Source organism: Lytechinus variegatus, chromosome 1 (genome assembly GCF_018143015.1).
Source record: "Lytechinus variegatus isolate NC3 chromosome 1, Lvar_3.0, whole genome shotgun sequence".
NCBI classification, from domain to species: domain Eukaryota; kingdom Metazoa; phylum Echinodermata; class Echinoidea; order Temnopleuroida; family Toxopneustidae; genus Lytechinus; species Lytechinus variegatus.
The window spans coordinates 13,565,019-13,575,080 of NC_054740.1; positions in this window are offsets into that span (position 1 = coordinate 13,565,019).

Below are 10,062 nucleotides of genomic sequence, written 5' to 3' on the forward strand. Positions count from 1 at the left end.
CCATACTGCGCCTCTCATTTTTTTACGCTTCACAATAATTTGTTCTTCTGCGATAAAGATGTTAAGATATTTTGAATTGCACAAGTAGATCTTAATACATATGCTGGGGAGAAATGGGACAATGTGTCCCATTTCTAACCCTTAATAACAAACAAATGAAAATAAAAAAGACAGTCAATGTTGACCCGTCTTTTATTAAACACTTATTAAAGTAGCATGATAGAGGACCTACCACATCTATGTGATACTTGATATTTTACTCAGAAGAAACGATGAAAAATTATCTAAGGGATACATTAAAAAAAACTCGTTTACTTATACCTGTATAGCTGTAGAGCTGTACTTACCGGTATCTGCATGTTAATTTGAGCTATGCCTAGGCGCACCTTTTTACTGATTAAACCGGCGCTTGCTGATTGGCTGTTTTTTTTCAGTTATGTGTCCCATTTCTCCCTGCTCTCCCCATTATGTAAAAAATAATAATAAAAAACAACGTAGCATACAGGATCATGCACCCCCTAAACACAAAAACAAAAATCACAGAAATAAGTTTTGGCCGATCGAGGAAAGTGTATATGGTATGAAAATATTTTTCTGCCCCCCCCCCCCCTTAAAGACTGATGGGTCCGGGGATCCGCCAGCCTGATTATTGCCACTATAATAGGCGCTCATAAAAATAATAATCACTTTCCGTCAACGAAATTCTGGAAAGTGCCAAGCAAGTAACACTAAAAACTCTTAGGGGCAGCTATATACAATGCGTATAAGAAAAAGTTTACACTTTGAAAAAGCCCTGGGAATTAAGAAGTATACAACATGTGGGTAATTTTTTTCACGTATAATCTTAGGTTTGGGTCTCATCTATCCAATGAAAGTAAAAGTTTTGAAAGAATGTTACACTTGAGTGAGCACTGGCCACTTTTGTAAAACTCGCAGAAATCTGTTTGCGCAGAAAAGCTCGTTTTCACGCTGTGTCAAGGGGAAAGGGCGAAATCAAATTTTCCCTGCGAAACATTTCTCATACATTTCCCTTGCACTTTTCGTCAATTGAAATAAAACAGATACATTCAGCCATTTTGTAACAATTTTGCCACCCAAATTGAAATTTCAACACTTTAATACTTGTTTCTCCACACCTTTTCCAAGCTTGACAATGATTAACAAAATGAAAATCATTCCTATAAGCCACACTCTTAAAAAGGATTGGTCAAAATGACCAATCTGTTGGTTAATATGTGTCCAACCGATAAAATTGGTCAATATCAACCAAAATTTTGGTCGATTTGAACCAATAATTTGGTTGATTTTGACCAATTTTATCTAGTCGGACACATATATTAACCAACAGATTGGTCATTTTGACCGATCCTTTTTAAGAGTGCATTTTATGTAAATCACAGCTCAGTGTAAAGCAATATCGTCACGATGGCCTCGGTGTGTTGGGGAGTGGGCTGCCGGGCGCAAATACACTCTTCGAAGTGTTTTAGGCATACAAAAAAAAGTTAAAAAGGTAAAAGATATCTTCATATCCATTTTACTAACTAAATTCAACGTTTTCTTCATGACAGGTCTACTTTTATTCGCACTGATTCGAAGTTCTGTGCAAATCATTTTCTACTAACTTTTCAAAATAAGTGGTGCTCACTCAAGCGGAAATATTTTTCGACAGTTATATCGTCATTTGCTTAAATGGATCCAGTGGCGTAACTACGGGGGGGGGGGCATGGGGGGCACGTGCCCCCCCCAATCGGCTGACAAAAAAAAACGGGGAAAAGGAGAAAAAGAGGGAGAAAGGAAGAGGAAAGAAGAAATTATTATTCATTATAATGGTATATTATATTATAATCATGTTATGTTATATTACACAGGAAACATTTTTATCATAACTTTATGAAACACAATTTGCTCAGGGCCTATGTTGTCATTGTTCCTGGTGCTCGCATTGTCTGTTAAAAGAGATATATAAAAATGCTGTACGAAACTCTCCCGTTTCAAGTCAATATATTATTGTTTTATGTAGTGACATACGCTTCTTTTTCATGACTACTTAAAGTGATTGCCCCATGTTAAGGTCTTAATATATAACATTTCCTGTTCGTGATTACGTTCGCATCAGTTTAATAGTGAGATATGTCTGCTCTCCGTGCATTCCTAAAATCAGTCCTTAAAATGTCACTTTTTCTGATCAAAATATCAAAAATTTTCAGATCGCGCTTCGCGCTCGCATCATTTGGTTAGTAAAATACGTATGGTCTTAGTGAATTCCTACAAACAAGCATTAGAAGCCTCACTTCAGGTCTGAATTATCAAAATTTTCAGCTTGCGCTTCGCGCTCGCAATATTTGATTAGTGAGATACGTATATGGTAATCATGATTACAATGACTACAAAAAAGTGCTTCATGTGTTCAGATGTAATTCTAACAAAATCAGCAAGCGCTTGGCACTCGCATTATATGACTATGGTGAGATATATATACGCGTATTGGATTCCTTTAAAAAAAATCCTGTTTGGGGTCAATACAAAATTTCAGTTCGTGCTTCGCGCTCGCATCATTTGGTTAGTAAAATATGTATGTTTTCGTGAATTCCTCCAAAAAAGCCTTAAAATGTTCCTCTTCAGATCTGAATTTCCTAAATTTTCAGCTCGCGCTTCGCGCTCGCAATATTTGATTAGTAATGCATATTACAATGAATACAAATGCTTCACAAGTGTTTACATGTAATTCTAACAAAATCAGCAAGTGCTTGGCACTCGCATTAGATGACTATGGTGAGATATGTATACTATTAAGTGATTCCTAAAACTTAATCTCCCTCTTGTGGGGTCAATTAATATACATATAATTGGCTTGCGCTTCGCGCTCGCACTGATTAGCAAGATAGGTACGTATCATGATTATAAAATCGATTATAATGTCCCTTTTTAAGTCTAAATATCAAAAATTTTCAGCTCGCGCTTCGCGCTCGCAGTATTCGATTGCTTAGATTCGTATTTTGTATTCATGATTACAATGACTACAAGTGCTTCCTTAAAATGTCTCTATTAGGTCAGTATACCTGACAACTGAGAGCGCTTCGCGCGCTCACCAAGTGAATCAAAATTTTTGCTGGTGCCCCCCCCCCCCAATGCCGTGACCCACGGTACGCCACTGAATGGATCTGTACCAATGTTAAAATATGGAAAAATCTTCAGGATATTACAAATGTATAATTTTACAGGATTTGTTTAAGGTGTAAACTTTTTTTGATTCGCATGCCCCGGGGGAGGGGGGCGCTTACATTGACGAGTGGATACCATGCGCGACCAAAAAACACGTAAAAGGGATGTCTTAAATTTTTCACGATAGGGCACGTTACGTACGTAACGTGATAAGGGTGTCAAAAACACAACAATAATGAAAACTATATCTATTTCGCTATAGAAAATAACGTGATTAGGGTCGAATTTGCGGGGATGATATAAACAAAATTGAAATGTTTGTTAACAAAATAATGAGGATGTCCTTTTTGACCCATTATGCACTTCTTGTTCAGAGTCCGATTTGAGCGAGGTGTAGAGTGGGGTCGTAAACCAAATAAGGCATAAAGCCGACGACCGAAGGACCCGTAACAATAAAACAATACATTCCTGTACTTGTTTAGGGGTTCATATTTGCCAAGAGTATATCGTTTTGTTTCCAATACTTGTTAAGGGTAGGGTTTCACACGCCAATATTTGTTAAGGGGCGCATTTTGGAAATTACGTGTTTCGTGGTGCTTTTCGAGACCCATGGTCGCGCATGGTATCCACTCGTGAATGGAAGTGCCCCCCCCCCCGGACGCATGCATGCCCTGTACCATATAGGGGCGGATCCACCTTGACAAGAAAGAGAAAAAATATGTCACCTAATATCTGAGGTTTATTCGTGAGCGAAAAATTTGAAAAGCAAATTTACACCGGTAAACAAAAAAGAAGAGGCGGAGGGTGTACTAGCCGACGGTCGACCACGTGTTGAAAGGGGTAGAATACCTGAACAAGAACCAGACTTCAGACAGGATAGTTTTAGAGTCACACAACATTAAAAGGCTTTATTCTATAGATAACTCATAACCAAGACCATAGCTTTAGCAGCTTTCCCAAAAGTCGCACTCCCCTCCCTTACATGTATCAAGCAGTCCTCAGTAATATATATGAAAGCTTCTAGTGCAAACATACTGTGTATGTCTGTAAACCCTTACACCCCCCCCACTAAAATAACCCTATGGGTTTTTTTTAACCACAATGAATCAAATGTAATACATACAATATCATGTCTTGTCATTAGTACATGCAACGATACTCCACTTATAAGTTCAAATAAACATTCATATACGAACTTGAAGCTAGCAATTTTACAGACATCTTTACCCTTTGTTTCATCAGCGTAAAAATACTCATTTGACTGAATAAACAAAGGACTAAATGCGATACATTAACATTTCTTATCAATAATTCATGTGACAAGATTCCCCAATAAATCAGATATAACATGCATGTAAATGTACAGTAAGAAACTGCAAATAGCAATTAACAAGTCTGGAGGTGTCATATCCTTATCCTTTTCACCGTCCAAAAGCTAACAAACATTAATAGGCAATAAAACACCTTAAAACATCCCAGCGCAGCTGAAGATAAGAACAGCAAAAGCAAAAGAACCCATCAAAATTTATCCAAACTGGAAAATGTTGGCTGATAACAAAATATCAAGAACAAACAGTATCAATATAATTTTGTACATGGTAATATGTAGCTTCGCAGTGACACATTTGCATACTCAATTTTCAAAACTTTAGTATCTAAATTGTAATGAGGCATGCAGTTGGAAATATTTAAAGAGGTTTCAATGATGTATTTTCGACTTAAAACAAATGATGTTTTCAGATGCTTACAATCACACTTTAGTTTCAACACATTTCTTTTGGTTGTTTGATGTTTTGATTTGTTGTATACATGTAACTGAGTATTCAAGAACGATATGGTTGGTACATGATGTAATCATACAGTTATATATGCATGCAAGTTTCAGTTAGTAAATTAGATCTAGTTCACATCAGAGTTTGTTGGTTTATATACTGCCTTTGTTACATAACTGAGTTCTCAGGAATTACTCGACCAATAGTTTTCACAATGTTCATAGTCCATTGCCGATGAAATCATGGGCAGAGTTTTAGCTGGTCGACATGGACAATGCGAATTTTTTTCTTGTTCTTTTCATTCACAATCTCAAAGTTTACAGGAGTCAGTTGCTTGGTCACTACATACATTTCCGACCAACGGGGAGCAAGCTTTGCAGTGAAGCACTTCTTTGCATCGGATATCGGTAGGTCTTGACCCGCACATGATCTCCCTCCTTAATATTGTTCTCTCTTCTCCGTTTGTCATAGTGTTGCTTGGCTTTACCCTTCGCTAGTCCACTACGCTGTACAATGTCCTCCACACTGGGTTGGCTAACACCATCAGAAGGGTTAGTTTCAAGCTTGTTGCTGAGGGGAGTGTTTAGCCTTCTCCCAAACATGAGGAGTGCTGGTTCTGTCCCAAGGGTATCATGAGTAGAAGTGTTCAAAGCGAAGCCAAATTCTGCTAGGTGTACATCCCATGAGCGATGATCCCCTGACACATAGGACTGAACCATGGCCTTCAGGTTTCTGTTGACTCTCTCCACCCAGTTAGTCTGTGGGTGGTAAGGGGTAATGAAGACCTGTTCCACTCCCCACTCCTTACACACTGCTGCTAATGCCCTTGCCCGAAACTGTGGACCATTGTCGGACAGTAGTTTCTTGGGGGGTCCATACCGACAGAACACTTGACGGACCAATGTGCACGATACCACTGGCTGCTTGAAGACTTTAGGGGGATCACTTCCGTGTACTTGCTGTAGTGATCCACTACAACCAGTATATGTTCATGTCCACCATAGCTCTTGGGAAAGGGTCCCATCAAGTCTACTCCAACAATCTCCCAAGGCTTAGATGACGATGTGGAGAGCATCATACCTGCTTTCTTCTGGTAGACAGGTTTGGTCTGCTGACAAACTTTGCAAGCTCGGACGAAACTGCGGACTTTTTGAGACATTCCCCTCCAGCACAAGTTGTTACTTTTTAGTCGAGCGAGAGTTTTCCGCCGTCCCAAGTGCCCGGCGGCAGGTTTCCTGTGGCACTCATTCATCACAGCGCTTTGTAGTTCACTGGGAACTACTAAACGACCGTCCTTCTTCCACAGAAGCCCATTCTTCATTTCATATGAATGGGCAGGTTTGAAGTCAAGGTCACCCCTCTCCAAGTTCAAGATAAGGGGTAGGAGTTGAATGTCGCGCCTCTGGGCCTCGCGGCATAGTGTTGCATCGAGTTCTGGGATCAGAATCGGATTGTCCACATTCTCAGGTCCTGGAGCTTCATCTGGTAGGCACGAAGGGCAAATGTAGAGATCCATCATCTCTGCCTCCTCCCGAGTGATACCAACACAGCTTTGGTGGTACCAACGTCTACATTGATCGCAGAACACCCAGTCTAATACATCATCCTCTGGGTAAATGCAGTTAGGATCAGCACATTTCTCGTCATTATCACTTGAAGAGTTAGCATGGATTTCCTCGACTGCTCCAACTACTGCAGATTCTCCACTACATCTTGAAAGAGCATCTGGGACATGGTGTTGGGATCCCGGCGATACACCACCTGGAAGTTGTAGTCCTGCAAGCGTAGTACCCATCGAGCAAGTCTACCCCCTTGCTTCCTTTTTCTGAAGAGCCAACACAGGGCTTGATGGTCTGTCACAACTTTACATGGTCTGCCTTCTAGGTAAGGCCTCCATTTTTCTAGGGCCCAGATTATTGCCAGACATTCCTTCTCGGTAGTACTGTAATTCCGTTCCGCACTTGACAAGGTCCGGCTTGCATAAGCTATGGTCTTGGTCAGGGAGTCTTGTTTCTGAATTAGAATAGCCCCTAAACCTACATTACTGGCATCCGTGTGAACAACAAACGGCAAAGACTTGTCGGGTATATCCTAACACTAGCCGACATGAGCGCCTCTTTCAACCTGTGAAACACTATGGTGCATTCATTCATCCGTCCACTCCCACATGGCATTCTTTTTCTTCAAGGCATATAGTGGGGCAGCCTTATCTGCAAACCCAGGGACAAATTTCTGATACCATCCAATCATGCCCAGGAATCTCTCTAGTTCCTTGACAGAGGTAGGCACCGGATAATCTCTGATAGCAGACACCTTATCTGGGTCAGGCTTTAGGCCATCAGCTCCAATGAAATGTCCAAGATACCTCATCTCCCTATGTAAGAACTGACATTTCTCAACATTAGCAGTAAGACCAGCAGCTCTTAATCTGGTCAATACCTCCCTCAGGTCTCTATAATGTTCTTGTGGGCTACCAGAAAAACATACAATCATCTAGGTAGACATAGCAACACCTCCCAATGAGATCCCCAAGGACCTTATACATCAATCTCTGAAAGCTAGCTGGCCCATTGACAACCCCAAAGGGCAGGACTTTAAACTGGAACAAACCATTTTCACAAATGAAGGCAGTCTTCTCCCGGTCTTCAGGAGCCATTCCCATTTGCCAATAACCACTTTTCAGGTCTAACGAAGAAAACACCTGAGCTCCATGCAAAGACTGGAGGATGTCATCGACTGACGGCATGGGATACGCATCAATCTTTGTAACAGAGTTCAACTTGCGGTAGTCTACACACATGCGATAAGTGCCTCCCTTCTTCGGCACCATGACAACAGGGGAAGCCCAGGGAGATGATGAGGGCTCTATCTTCCCACATTCTAAAGTTTCGATATTTCTTCATCTAGGGCTCTTTCCGCTCAGGACCAATCCGATAAGGATGTGAACGAGAAGGTGTAGCGTCACCCACATCAATGTGATGGCAGTCAACATCTGTGAAACCTGGAATGTCACAAAGAACATCCTTGAAATCACCCAGGAGTGACTCAAGCTCTGCCTGCTCAGTAGCTGAAACATCTAACTTGGTTCCACAAGATACAGGGATAGTATCCCTGCCCTCGTCGAGTTCATAATCTGGGTACTCTGGCTCTCCAGACTGCATTCCTAGCATAGGAAACTTTACAGGTTTTTCAACCCCGAAACTGGTTCCAAAGCATCCTTCGCCAAAATCCAATACCAATTTTACTGCATGAGCAAAATCCACTCCCAAAAGAACTGGAGCTGGCAACGTCTTGACTACCTGAAATTTAACCTGCAAGGTACTAACTCCGAACTCTACTTCTGCACTTGTTACCCCATGTGGAGTCACGGTCATTTCTCCGAGAATTTTCAGAGTGGTACCCTCACTGCAAGGGGTCACAGGTAAAGACAACTTGTCACAGAGATCTGATGGCAGGAGCGAAACCGTAGACCCAGAGTCTACTAGCCCATATGTCTTAACATGTGCTTCTGTCTCTCCTCTCAGAACAAGTTCCATCATGGGTAGTCCTTTCTTTGGGACATCTGACAAGTTAGGAGTTATTAACTCTTCTGGAGCTACAAAGTTACAGTTGCCTGTTTTCTGAACTATGTTGTATTGTGTTTGGTGCAGGTGTTTGTGTGTTGGGTGTGAAGGTGTATTTGGCAGACCTTACTGGGGGTGGCATGGGGCAATCCACAATCCTATGTCCCAGCTGGCCACAGCGGTAACAATTCTGATTAAATGTCCCTCTGCGGTTAGGATTTGAGTTAGTATGACCTTGGGAATAACTAGCAGTGTTTGGACGACTATCAGTCGTACCACCATGCTTCTTCCTGAAATTTGCCTCATCTCTGCGAGCTACTGAATTAGCTCGCCTATGCAAGAGCAACTCATCTGCTGTGCGGGCTAAGGCAATGAGTGAGCATTCATTGCGCTCTCTAAGTTTCAGCCGTAATGTTTCATCAACCACAGTGCTCAAAAACTGATCAATCATGATCAGATCAAAGCACCGTCTGACTTCAGGGTTGTGAAACGTAGAAGGCGTTACTTCCAGCCACCTGCAGAAGTTGTCCTGGAGACGGTTTGCATATTCCTCAAAGGTTTCTTCACCTTGTTTACTATCGGTTTTGAATTTAACTCTATAGGCTTCTGGGGTTAGCTGATACCTCCGTAGGATAACCTGTACAGCAGCATCATAATTTTCCTTTTCTGAATAGCTCAAGGAGTGAAAAGCCTGTTGGGCCTTCCCTGTCAAGTACGGTTCCAGCAGTTTAGCCCATTCATGTCTAGGCCTCTCTTCCGCTGTTGCCATACGTTCAAATGTTGAGATAACATGATATATCATCATCTCCTGTTAGTCTGTGGAGCCCTGGTAACCTATATTCTACCTTAGCCTGTGGACTTACAGTCATCTTCATCAGAGACTCGCATAGCTGCTTGGTCTCTTGGTAACGAGACACCTCCATCTCCTTCATCAAGCGAGCCAAATCTTCAGCACTCATACCTGTCTGACTGGGCTGAGCACTAGATGGAGTAGTCTCTTCAATCATCTGTGGTAACTGACTTAAGCAATTGATTCTTTCTTCTTTTGTTTTTACTTTAATCACATCAATATGATTCAACTCACACAACCTCCCAATGTATTCTGCAGTAAAGTGATTCAAATATGTACTTCGATCCATGGTAAGAATGTAGCAAAACCCAATATTCAATGTTAAATTGAATAAATATTTTTTTATTTTTATTTTTTATTTATTTATTTTTATTTTATTTTGTTGTTGTTGGTTATGTCTCAAATAAATCTTTTACTGTTTATGCATTACTCCATGTGTTTATATTTAAGATTATCTATAAGATCCAGAGTGAAGAGTTTGTTGGTGTGTCTTTATTTACCTGTATTTATTTATTATTATTTTATTTTTTTATTTTTTATTTATTTATTTTTTTTTTATTTGTTTACTTATTCATGTGTTCGATTTGACTGATTAGTCTTATTTATTTAGTTTAATTTATGCGTAAGTCTCAAGTATTAGTAATAAATGTTTATATTTCAAAATCTTTTGTACTAAGAGTCTGTTTCTTTCCTTATTCAATTCTTTTAACCTGTT